Source organism: Canis aureus, chromosome 1 (genome assembly GCF_053574225.1).
Source record: "Canis aureus isolate CA01 chromosome 1, VMU_Caureus_v.1.0, whole genome shotgun sequence".
Taxonomy (NCBI): domain Eukaryota; kingdom Metazoa; phylum Chordata; class Mammalia; order Carnivora; family Canidae; genus Canis; species Canis aureus.
This window is the reverse complement of record NC_135611.1, coordinates 19,769,663-19,777,827: the sequence shown is the minus strand read 5'-3', so window position 1 is coordinate 19,777,827 and position 8,165 is coordinate 19,769,663. Positions and strand designations below refer to the sequence as shown.

The following is an 8,165-nucleotide window of genomic DNA, read 5'->3' as shown; positions in this document are numbered from 1 at the left end:
TTCCTCTGCTGAGATCAGCACCTAGAGCCCTTGATTTTAAAACGAAGTGGTGTATGTTTCCATCTGCCATCACCCTGGAGTGAATGTTCCAGTTGGCATGCATGCCTCATTGTTTTATGAAATGTGTTGCAGTTACAGCTAAAATAAATTGCCCATAATAAAAATTAAAACAGTAATAATAGTTTCTACCCCATTCCAGGATTCTGACTCTTTGTACTTTTAATGAGCCCGTGTACCCATTTCTTAAACCTGTGTCATTGTGTCAGGGTACTTTCAGGCTCACATGGCCTAGCAAGTCTTCACTGGGAGACAATTTATTTGGCCTTGTTTTAATAACAGTAGCACTCAGCTTTATTAATAAGGAGAGGCCGATGGATTATGCCACAAGAAATAAGCTCAAACCTCTCTAATTTAGATTTATTGTGAGGGCCTGAATGAGTTTTTTAAAGTGTGAATTTCACAATTTTGAAGGAATTGACTGCCAATCATATTATTTTTAGCTGTAATAAATATTACGAGGTAAAGATTCCCTGACAGTAAACGCACATTTGTATTTTGCATAATCTTCCCATTAGTTACTCAAATGTAAAGATGCTCCTCGATGACTGTTACATTATTACTCTTAACTAGGCTTGAGCCTGTGGTCACTCACTTAGTAAACTCCTTGTACAGCCATCAGGCAAAGTCGACTACCAGCCTTTGTCTAAATTATTGACCTTCATGTAACAACAATGATGCCGTCTTAATAGCAAATTTGCTTTGGCTCAGAAAGACATTTCAGTGAAGTATTTAACCACATATAAGTTGGCTCACTCTTAAAAACTGCATCAGAGCTACTTTAACCCAGCACCGTCCAAGAGTAGAATGTGAGTTACATATGTCATTTAAAATTTTCCCAATATCATAAATAAATAAATAAATAAATAAATAAATAAATAAATAAATAAATAAATAGTAAATAAATTTTCCCAATATCCACACTGAAGAAAATTAAAAGAAACAGGTAAAATTGAATGTAACAATACATTTTATCTAACCCAATGCATCCAAAATATTATCATTTCAGCATATAATCGATATAAATATTGCTGAGCTGTTTCACATCCTCATCACTGGACTACAGCTTCAAAATCAACTTTTTATTTGCCACTTGCTGCATATCCTAGTTTGGATGAGCCACCTATCATGTGCTCAGGAGTCACGGGCAGCCGGTGGCTACCACAGAACAGCACAGTTCTAAATAATTAAAGTACTTATCACAGCTGTCCCATAACACTACCGCTGTTTGGATTTCTAGCTTTGAACATAAAACTATACCATTGCTGTCCAAAGAAACAAAAAAGAAGGAAAATAAGAAGGGAAGAAAGATGACTGGGCTCCAGTTTCCTAAGCTGACTGCCAGGGGTGTATGGCCTGTTTCCTGGCCCCTGTGCCACCTGATGCCCCCCCCACCCTCCCCCGCCCCATTCCCGAGAGCTCAGGGTCCAGCCAATGAGCAATTGTTTCAGTTCTCCCCGAAGCCAGAACCACCTGGACTGTGTGCCGCTGAAGCCACCACATGACCCATCACTTCCCTTTCCGCGTGGCATTTATACACTAGAAGATCTGCACACTTACAGCTTTTTTTTTAAATGTATTCATGATAGGCACACAGTGAGAGAGAGAGAGAGAGAGAGAGAGAGAGAGAGGCAGAGACACAGGCAGAGGGAGAAGCAGGCTCCATGCAGGGAGCCCGACGTGAGACTCGATCCCAGGACCCCGGGGTCATGTCCTGGGCCGAAGGCAGGCGCTAAACCACTGAGCCACCCAGGGATCCCCTTCTTTCTTTTTTTTAAAAATCATTGCCTTCGAGTTTCTAGCACACTGCTTGGTTCATTAAAAATTCTGACTAAATTTTGTTCACTGAATAATCAATGAATGGACGGAGGAGAAAGAAACACCTGAACTCAGGGTAACAATGTCTTCTGTTTCCAGCCTCTGATCAGAGGGTTGCAAAGTTGACCACTGTGTCACACTAGACATGGTGTATGGATCCCAACATCTCCTAATATACACGGGTGCCATGAACTACGTGGTCCAACCTGCATCCTGCAATCAAGTAGTCCCATTAGATTCTGTGGGCTTCTAGTCCTACACTAGATAAATGATCAATTCCTTCTAGAACTAGACAACTAGGCACATTTGAACTTACAGGATATCAGATTCCTTAGGATTCTTCAGAAGGAAAGGGTCTGTACATGTGTAACCCGCCGCTTCCTGAAGGTATTTAAAATGTAATGTAGTGAAAAGCAGCACATTGAATTGGGTTTTTATTTTTGTGGCCAAAGGCTTTACTTTCTATCCCATACCTATCTCATCTCCACCTCTTATAAAAATTTCTACTCTGTTATTCAAATCACCTAGTTTGCTATTCCTCCCAAATGCACCTCAAACTTCCCTGCTCTGCACCTTTGTTCCTCACGCATCCTCCTTCTGGAAGGATTTTCCCCAACATCCATCTGTCCAATCTTCTCATTCAATGCCACCCAGAGTTCACATCTTTTTAAGAAAGTTTTCTCCAATTTCCCCCAATTAAAAGCTACTCATTTCTCTCCCAGACTTGCGATGGTACTTTATGTCATCATAGAGGTCAGAAGTCACATTCTGATTTGAGTTATGTAATGACTCACTTCTGTTATCTCCCATGCTGAAATTTATTAAAAAGATAAACTGTGGCATTTTAGGGGCACCTGGGTGGCTCAGTTGGTTAAGCCTTGGACTCTTGGTTTCAGCTCATGTTGTGATCCTCAGGGTCATCAGATGGAGCCCAGGTGGGGCTCCAAACTGGGCATGGAGCATGGAGCTGGTTAAGATTTTCTCTCTCTCTCTCTCTCTCCCCCTCCCTACCCCCCCCCATCTCCCTCTCAAAGAAAAAAAAAAAAGATAAACTGAGGCATTTTAAAAAATCCAAAATCCTAAGCATTTATTTGAAGCAAAAATGGTTTCAAATCAGGAAACACAAAACTAGAAGGGGTTAGAAGTACTCTGCCTGGAAGCGCTGGGGGAAATACTGCAGAAACAAGGGAATTATTTGATTGGCTGCATCTTAAAGCGTCGTTGGCTGTTTGTGAATGGTTGTACTTAGGTTTCAATTGCATCATTTTGAGGTATTTACGGACTTAGATTTGATTTGCTTAGGTAGGCACTGGAGCCACCTGAGTCTCATGGGCTCTAGTTTAATCAGTTTAACAATTTATAACTTCTGGGGAACAAGGCTAGGATGCTGGCACTGGTATGGATCCTCCCAGCACCTAGCACAGTGTCTTAGCCATAATAGTTTCTCAGCAAACATTTCCTGAAGAAAGAAGTGCATCAAACTGTCTCTAGGTCCAGAAAATAGAACCATATGTTGTTATAAAAGTTTTCAACATGAGTTTTCTACCAATAACCAAAGGCGAATCTTTTACTTAAACCTTAGGTTAATCTAGCTTTAAAAATTCCTGACCATAATCCGGGTGTATATTATTTTCCAAAAGATAAAAGATGACTGTTTTTTTTCCATCCTTTACTGCCTTAATGAGCTGCCTAATAAATACATGATTGTCTAAGTTCTGCGACTGAGTAGCTGCATCATCTTGGATCATATTGAGCCCCTCTGGGACTCAGTTTCCTTATTTGCCAAATTAAAGAATTGCACTAACCTCTGCTGTCTCTTTCAGCTTGAAAACCCCAGTGTCTTTTTTTTTTTTTTTAAGAGCACTCCTTTTTTGCCTTGATTGAAATAGGATGGGTGGATATAATTCAGGATTTCAGTATGAATGCAATACCCAGGGAGGATAAAGAAAAATAAGCGTCCACCACTAGTTTCAGGCATTCACAGAAGCAAGCAACAATCTCAATCATGAAATGTTGATTCATCTGGGCAAAGTTTTTCTTTTAAACTATATGAGTACAATATCAAGACTTTGAAGGTCAGAGAGCTTCTGGCTTGGTTGCCTATTGATTCATCTTAAACCATTCTGCTCAAGAGATGGTTTTCTATCCATTAGGAGAATTCTTTCTTACATGAATCTCTCCATCATGATATCTTTGGGAAAAGTCAGAACATAGTGAGAATGGAAACGTACATAATAGGGCATCACCAAGGATTAGAACCAAAATTTAAATGTCGATTCATTTTGAAGTAGCTTTTTCTTCTTAGAGGGGAGAAGTGCTTTGTGGTTTCTTTTGTTTGCTTTTTTTTTTTTAAGGAACCTACTCTGAATATCTCTTCTTTGCAACTGAACATTATTTAATATTCACTATACACCTTCTGCAAACAATGTACAAGGCAAAGCCCTAGCTCTTTTGGAAATCAGAGAGAATTCAGGGAGGAGAGAGAGAGATAGGATCTACATTATGTAAATAAAATGATCTCTAATGAAAACATTTTCCTTGAGGCGTGAACAAGTGTACTAACTACCAATTCTGTGATATAGCAATCAATCCCTTTCCAGCCCTGAAACCCTCTGGTATAACAGCCTTGTAAAGACTGCTGGAATAAGGATTTAAGAATTCTTCCTCCCTTTCCTCGGCCCCACAGGACTGATTGCAAGCTGTAGCCCCAAACCGAATCCTACACCCTTTTTCATAAGAGTTCCTGGATCTACTGTGTAGGCATCCAGACACAGTGAAAAAGATAGGCCCTTCTTTTATTATGACCATTCACATCACTATTTTTCTTATCAGAAAGAACAAGAGCTCTTTTTGCCTTCTTTCTCAACATGGTCCTTGCTGGTCAAATATGCCTGTATGTGGACCTTGTCAAGCCCTTTGGGGATTATCATTATTATCAGTCATGATGTTAATGGGCTGTCATCGTTGGCTGAAGTTGACTTATTCTAGATGCTTTGTTTACTCAGCTAACAAAAAGGCAGCTTGGAATTAAAAAAGGAAACGTGCCAAGCAATTAATCCATAACTTGGTTGGAAGGCTTTGGGGATTTTCTAACATTTCTTTTATTGAATTTTTGTTTAAGTGCAGTATCCTTTTTTCCTCTGAAATTTCATTCTGGAGTTTTTTATTACATGCCATTTCTGCAGGAGGCACATTGAGCCATTGGGACCTTCTGGGTAAATACCACGTGTTTTAAAATATTTATCAATAATGAGGCTACTCGCTCACACATCCCCTGAAAATGCCAGGCTGTGAAGCCAATTCGTTGTACAGGTTTCAAAAAGATATCAAAACGTTCATGCTCATAAACATTTTTGTTACAAGGCACTTTTCTTTTGAATAGCATACCAATATCCACAATAGTTTAAAAAAAAAAAACACCATGCAACTAGAAGGATAAAATATAACTAAATCAGTAGACACAGAGTTAACTATACTAAAAATATCAATATAGACATTACTTAAATGTTAGCAATCCAACAGGCAATATGGAAATATCTGTATGGATAGATAGTAGGAGTCATTTATTGAGCACCTGTCCTAGGTATACTTCTTAAATTTCCTAAGAAAATGTCAGCTCTATCCTTTGGTTTGGTTGATTGATTGCTAGAATATATGAATCTGTCCTTAACCAGCTGCACGCACGCACATACACATACAATCTCACTGCATGATTTTTCCAGAGACTATCACCTTGAACTCTCTGCTATCCAAAGAGTTATATCAAAAGCTTGGTTGTGAAAAATAATATTCAGAGTATATTGCCTGAAGAATATAAAGTCTATCGATTTCTCTAGATAATCTACATTTGCCCTTAGTTCAAACCAGCCCATCAGAAAACTGCATGCTTGGATTGCATTGATTTGCATCTTAAAATAGTTTTATTAAATTTTGCTTTGGCTTCATGCCAAAGTTGGCTTTGACAGCACAAATAGAATCGTCAACGAAACAATGGAACAAGGGGATAACAGAAAAAAATTCACTGCTGAATTATGGTATTTACTGAGGTTGGTGTTGAAGATGGTATTTTACTACATCATATTGTGCCCTCCTTTGGAGTCTCAGAAATGCTGTGCTTCCGGTCAACTGTTTTCTGCTTTGTATTTTTGTGTGTGTTTGGTTTTTAACCTTAAAAACACTGTCATTTTTTTTTTTTTGCACTATGTCACTTTTTAAGGGATCATTTTCCTTTGAGTACTAGGATGTTCAGAGCCCAAAAGTGTGGCTCAATTCTCACAAATATCTAAGTCTCACTGTAAACATGTCGTGGGCTTTGTACACTAACTCACCTCTTAGATTTATTGTTTTGTTTTCATATTCTCCCTTTGTCCTGGTGTTCTCATTTATTTATCTCTGTATTTTTATAAATCACCTTGTGTGTTTTTCTTAGCCTTCTTAAATCCATTTTAGGAGTAAGATGAATTATACGTCAATCTCTAACACTGGTTCTATGCTAGGTGAGAACCAGACATGCTATAAACCCAATGACTTAGTAAAAATTAAGACAGAGAAGAATATAAAAGTCCAGGAATTGGCATACAGAACAATAGAATGAACCCTGAGGACTAACAGAATGCATCCCTCAGTCTAGGCTTAAGCTGGGCAGAGTCTATGGCTCCAACTATATAGTCAGCACCTCGCTCCAAGGGGCTGCAAAGAACACTGGATTCCAAGTCCATGTCAAGAACAAACTAGAGAGGGGGATTGGCAGGGAGGCATCCACTATACCTGCATTCACTTACCTAAATCCTGATCTTGCATACGTCCTCTGCACTGCTGGTTTGCTGGTTCGGAGTATATCAAACTGAAAGCAACTTCAAGTCCAGATTCTCACCCTAGCTGCTTTAGCTCAGGCCCTGCAGCAGACATTACCAGCATCCTACTCACGTGCCTTAGCCAGTCACCATCGTGATACAGCCACACCATCCCACTATGGCACCTGCAGCTCTGCCGGAGAGCTTTCTCTCAGATGTACCCGGGCCTGGCCAGAGTGCCAGAACTTGGAAACTTTCTTCTTTCTTGTTCTAGAACTCACAAAAACATGCAAAAATGTGTTTGATATTAATTGCTATTACTTTTTTTTATTAAAAATGTTTTCCCATATATTTATCTTTCAAATGGGATAGCCTTAATGTTTGTTATAAAAGTAGTGTGCTCACCACAAATAATTTCAGAAAATGACAAAAATGACAAAATGCAATCTATCACATAGATATTATCATTTTTAATAGGTTGGTGCACATCATCTAACATTTTTCTCTTTGTATACAAACTTAAATGTTTTTGTGATTCACCTATTTTATTTTTAAAATCACTTTATTGAAAACTTATACATCTTCATATAAAGATAAATTCTTATATCTATACAAACTGCTTCATGAGGTATCTTTTTACTTTGTGGACAGCTTTCTGTATGATTAAAAATAAATCCACCTGGGCACTGCAAGGGCTGCATGGTATTCGATTATATGGATATATAATATATTTTAAGTCAGTTCCTTATTGATAGTCATTTGGGTTTATACTTCCTGTAACTGAAATAATTGTCTTTGTTTCATATATTCTAGTACTTTCATAAGAAATATTTTATAATTAACATCAGTACATGATACAGTACCTTTGCCTGATTATCATTCAGAATGACTACATAATTTATACCTCCAAAACAGAGCAGAAGGTTGTTCATTATCTGACATCTTCACAAATAGTAGGATTTATCTTTTCTTCATCTTGTACAATATGATATCTCAATATTTTCTTTCATATTTTTTCATTAATTTGGGGGAGGTTTCCATATAAATTTTTTTGTAAATTTCCCATTTATAGCCCTTTTCCCATTCTTTTTTTTTTTTTAAGATTTTATGTATTTATTCATGAGAGACACAGAGAGAGAAAGAGGCAGAGACATAGGCAGAGGTAGAAGCAGCTCCATGCAGGGGGAGCCTGATGTGGGACTCAATCCCAGGACCCCAGGATCACGCCCTGGGCCAAAGGCAGGCACTCAACCGCTGAGCCCCCAGGTGTCCCTCTTTTCTCATTTTCTTAATGGAATATTCATCATTTTCTAAATGACTTGACAAACTTCAGTATGACTTAAAGATAAAGATCCCTTTAACAAGTATGCTTCAAATATACTTCTCACCCTGTCCTTCTTTGTCAATGATATTTTTGATCATATAAGAGTTTGCTTCTTGTATTTTTGCTTAGTTTTGCTTTGACTACATGTGTTCTGACTTTTCAATCTTTTATCT

General features: G+C 38.2%; 1 long non-coding RNA gene across 1 annotated transcript in view; it reads right to left on the bottom strand.

Moving 5' to 3' along the window:
- Positions 1-6,686: 6,686 nt before the first annotated feature.
- LOC144280912 (uncharacterized) overlaps positions 6,687-8,165 on the bottom strand; it is a 71,496-nt gene continuing 70,017 nt past the window's right edge. Inside the window, exon 4 of the long non-coding RNA XR_013349350.1 lies at positions 6,687-6,938. This is a non-coding gene — a long non-coding RNA (uncharacterized LOC144280912). The remainder of the gene's footprint in view (positions 6,939-8,165) is intronic.